Source organism: Rattus norvegicus, chromosome 20 (genome assembly GCF_036323735.1).
Source record: "Rattus norvegicus strain BN/NHsdMcwi chromosome 20, GRCr8, whole genome shotgun sequence".
Lineage (NCBI taxonomy): Eukaryota > Metazoa > Chordata > Mammalia > Rodentia > Muridae > Rattus > Rattus norvegicus.
Window position 1 is genome coordinate 42,456,300 of NC_086038.1, and position 4,747 is coordinate 42,461,046.

Consider the following 4,747-nt stretch of genomic DNA (forward strand, 5'->3'; position numbering starts at 1 on the left):
GCCTGAGCATCAGTTCTATGTTCCCACTGAGTTCTCTCTTATCAAGCTTAATTCCTGGCCCAGTGTTTGTTTTCAAGCATTTCTTACTTCATGCTTTGTCATGTTTTCTGGGAAATATGCCCATGGCTTCCAAATCTCTTAAGTTGATTTCATTCTCCCCAACTTTGTTAAGATTCATTTTGTCTGGGAAAGCGTTGTATAGTGTCCCTTGTCTTCTAGATGTGATTCATCAATGGAATGTCCCTGGTTTCCCTTGCTGGAGTGTGAAAGTCTAGTATATGCCCACTGGGAATTTTGGTAACTTCTTGTCAACTCTGAGGCCATAAAAGTGCTAGGTTTATTTCCTTGTTTAAGTGATCTTAGAACGGATGCCCCACATAACCAAGATTTAGAGTGGATTCCAGTAGAATGATTTCATTTTCTTTGCTTCGCTTTCTTTTTTGTTTTTTGCTTTGGAGACTTGGTTTCATGTAGCTCAGGCTGACCTAGAACTCGCTGTGTTGCCTTAAATCCTTCTTCCTTCTCTCCATCTCCCCAATGGTTCGAGTAGAGATTTGCGGGGGGCGGGGGGGGTGTCTTACTCTCATTTATACGGAAACTCAGAAATGGACTCAAAAGGAAGCTCAAGGATGATTTACTAGAGTGAAAGATAGAAGACAGCAACGATTACAAGAAATTCCTGGCAGCCACCAGGAGGAGTGTCATGGGTAGAAGCAGGGGAAGAGCTTGCTAAAGGGTGGAAGGGGGCTGCTGAGCTGGGGAAAGAGCACCCGAAGCCCCCACGCCCTGGGTGTATTATCCTTAGAGTCACCCTCCTCAACACCCTTCACATTTCCCGAGCTTTGTTTCCCACATGCTCTGATCTGAGGTAAGGAAGGACTTCTTGTCTTCCTCTGCAAGCCGGTGTGTTTCATGTATTAATCTTGAGGTAAGCTATTTTAGTTCTGTGACTGGCCGGAACGGCCTCTGAGCAAAGTGTCCTGTCTTCGGCAGGTTTCTTTTACTGTTTCCACCTGAAGTTCCCCCATTCAAATTAGTGGGTCTTCCAAATGGGTTTTAACCTTTCATCTTTCCTTCTCCACCTCTGTGCCTCAGCCCCTCAACATTTGATAGGCCTTGCACTTTTATGAGCCCAGGAAACTCCTTTCCAAAAGTCACGCCACAATGTGAGTGGTGGTTTAGTAGGTTTCCCTGCTGAGATGTCTTTATAAAATAAACACACACCTTTTAAGTGGAAAATGAGTAGAGAGCATGGGGATTTTAGGCACAGCTTAGTAAAGAGTAAGTGTGGAGCTGAGATTTTCTAGTTTCTCTCAGCATCCTGAACACGGACCTATATTTCCTTTACTGGGCACGAGAAACACTTCATCGTTCTCTCCATGGCAAGAGAGAGATCACCTGCCATCAGCCCTGTCACTGTAGACAACCCTGCACAGTCATCACCCAGGGTGTGGCCACCAGAGTGAAACACATCCTCTACCTTTCACATGACGTTGGTGTTCTGTAGAAATGGGTCTCGAAAGATTAGTTTTACTGGAAGGAGGATGACATCACCAAGAGGTGTCTTCAGCTGTTCCCACAAAACCACAGCTGGAGAGGTTATAGGTCCTAGGAGGGTGGGGAATCTACTCTCATTATTTTGCTGAGTGGACATGCTGTCAAACTCCTGAATATTTGTGTTTGAACCCATAGATCTCGGTTATCTCAGTCTTGGCTAGAGAAGCAGTCAACACAGAGGCTCATAACTGGGCTATGTGCCGTGGGTAAGTGACTGAATGCCCAGCCCTAAATGAGACATCTATGTCAACACTTCATCCCTGCACTCAGGACGTGTCCCGAGAGTATAACGCCTAATGGTGGAGCAGAGCGCTGTGAAATGCTGTCTTTTGCCCAAGACATGACCATGCACCCATGAATTCAGAATAACCATGGATACCTGCAGATCTGTGCAAGATTAAGCCAGTTAACACATTACAACATGATGTGGGAGGGGCTCATGACACACCACCCCTAAATGAAAATTTTATAGTAGTTAATGATGTATATGAGGATGAGAGTGGGGCTAAGAATTGGGGGGGCGTTTGAGGGCATAGACCCATGCCCTGATAAATAATTCCATATTCCTGCATATATGAGCAGCACTAATTAGGCCCATTATAGATAGATAGATTGATAGATAGATAGATAGATAGATAGATAGATGATAGATAGATAAAGGACATTCTGGTAGGTAGATAGATAGGTAGATAGATAGAAAGAAAGAAAGATAGGTAGGTAGATAGATGGTAGATGGATAGATGGTAGATAGGTAGATAGATGGTAGATAGATAGATGGATAGATGGTAGATAGATAGATAGATAGATAGATAGATAGATAGATAGATAGATAAATAGAGAAAGGACATGAATAGATAGATGATAGATAGTAGATAAATAGATAGATAGATAGATAGATAGATAGATAGATAGATAGATAGATAGACAGACAGAGAAAGGACATGACGTTGAGAGGGGGACCTATTGCAGAGGAGAATGGGTTGGAATCGGGTCTGGGGGGTGTTGGGAGAGCAAAATGGAGGTGGATGTGATTAAAAGATGTATACATGTATCATATTTCAAAGAATTAATCTAAGGAGCAAAGAGCCCAGGGCATCAGAGGAAATACCTTTCTGAGCAGCCAGAGGATGGTCCGAGCTCACCCACCTGTGGTTTTCATGCTGCCTTAAGATCAACCTTGACTGTTTAGGGTTTTAGCAAGATTTCATTGGACATGGGACATCCTTTGAGCTCATTTAACACATGAATCCTATCATGACATGAGAACCTTAGTGCCCAGGGGGAGGTACACGAGCCCCAGGGCTCAGTGAGATACAGGAGAGGAAAAATTAATAGACGCAAATATATCTTAAATGCCATCTTTTAAAAAATAATTCTCTGAATGCTTTGTATTGCCTATAATTTATTTGTAGCACAATTACATAGTTCACCAGTAAAAAATGGACACATTAGAGTCTGTGATTATTTTTTATTTTAACTTGGTAAGGAGGTAGACTTAAATAAGGCAAATGACCCTGGAACTGGTGACCTCAGCCATTGAGTCCTGTTCAGTCCAGGTGCTATAACAAAACCTGTTCCTGTAGCGGGTCCTGGCCTGTGAGAATTTGAAACATCTGACTGAACTTTTCCTTTCACTGCCTTCAAGACACAAAAGAAATAGAGAATACCAAGTCATTAAAACATCAGTGTTCTGATCTCATGATATAGGCTCCCGAGAGTTTGCAAATGCAGTAGGTAATTTGTCCTAAAATTTCTTGTGCATTTCTATGTCTCTGATTACAGAACAGCTTCTTGTTCAGACACTTTCTAAGGGCAAAAAAGGGCAAGTAGAAAACGACGGTGGAAAAAGCATTTGGAGCAGGTTAGTCATAGAGGAGAAAGTGTAAGTACAGTACTATTTGCTAAGACCACAATAGGAAGTGTGATTGTGGTGTCCATGCGTCCTTGTATTGTAGAAGGAGAGGGCAGTGTTAAGTGACTGAAGCCTTCCTTTGATACTTGTTGATCCTTTCTATAAGGAGGGATGCCTCTTACACAGGCAGGGCTTAGCAGGTCGCCTGTCAGGACAAGCCCAGAGGTGGCATTACTTGCTGTTTGCTGATCAATGAGTCTTTGGAGCTCTAAGAACTCAGGCTCAAGGAGTGACTCTGGGAAGATGAGTTGTGTGGCTCTGCCCTGGATTCCACAGTCTAGCACAGGACGGTGATTTAGTGCCTCGTGACTCAAAATCCCCAAAGCTTGCTTACTTTTCCTCAGCCTGCAGTGCCCAGAATGGAGCTGTTGGCAAATCGCAGTCCACACCCCCACTTTTCAATCTTTTCGCTAATTTCTTACTACTTCACTTGAGAGAGTCCCAGAAGAACGGTGTGATGATTCATCAGCCCTACTTCCTGTAAGTAATCATTTTCCCACAGTGAGTGATGGGTTACTCCTGGGAGGAGGGGTGCGGTGGGGGTTGGGGGAGAGGAAGAATGTTGACTTGATTTTTTCTCTCTCTCTCTCTTTTTTTTTTTTCTGTGCAGCATTTCTGCTGACAGAGAGCTAACTTTGTCTCCATTTCCATGGTCGTCCCAAAAGAGCAAAAACAAAACAACTTTAAAAAAATTTTAATTTGCTACGGTAAACCCCCTGAAGTGTGTTATCCGTGGGGAACAAGAACATGATAAGCCCAATGTGTCGTTTGCCTTTAAAAATATTTGATGGCGATTTTGTAATTTTCTTTCTTAGTTTGGTGCGAAGTGACTTCCTGTGAGCTGGAGAGGCCAAAGGCTGGAGAGACCCCACTGTAGCCCATTCTATGACTGAGAGATCCGAGACCCCAAGAGCCTACAAGATTTCCTGTTTCTACACAACCGCTCAGTAGCATACAGATTTGGGCAGGGATCTGCTAGTTTTAGGCTGTGATTTTCTGTAACTTTGTGGATGATAAATAGATCGAAGCTTATCTGTGCTATGTCACAAGGAAACACATAACCATAAAACTTTCTGGTGAGAGCATTTCTTTGTTTGGACAGAGGAGAATGGGGGAAATCATGTCTGTTTCCTAATATGTGTTGTAAGAATGGGTGGGAAGGTGCTCATAGTTTAAGCACACAGTAGGTGGTCAGTAATAACTTTAATCATTACAGATGACCTGGTAAAGTGCTCCCTGGTTCTCTGAGGCTTCCTTTCACCCATTTCTGTTCTTTAG

General features: G+C 43.2%; 1 long non-coding RNA gene across 6 annotated transcripts in view; it reads left to right on the top strand.

Annotated features, from left to right (window-relative positions):
* LOC102555751 (uncharacterized) overlaps positions 1-4,747 on the top strand; it is a 53,409-nt gene that overhangs the window by 14,133 nt on the left and 34,529 nt on the right. For 4 of the 6 annotated variants that reach the window (XR_005497838.2, XR_005497841.2, XR_597434.3 and 1 more), the window contains 5 exons: positions 1,693-1,763; positions 3,340-3,418; positions 3,814-3,949; positions 4,080-4,176; positions 4,285-4,554. This is a non-coding gene — a long non-coding RNA (uncharacterized LOC102555751). Of the gene's footprint in view, positions 1-1,692; positions 1,764-3,339; positions 3,419-3,813; positions 3,950-4,079; positions 4,177-4,284; positions 4,555-4,747 lie in introns of those variants that run through there. The other 2 variants (XR_005497840.2, XR_005497842.2) reach the window with 2 other exon arrangements.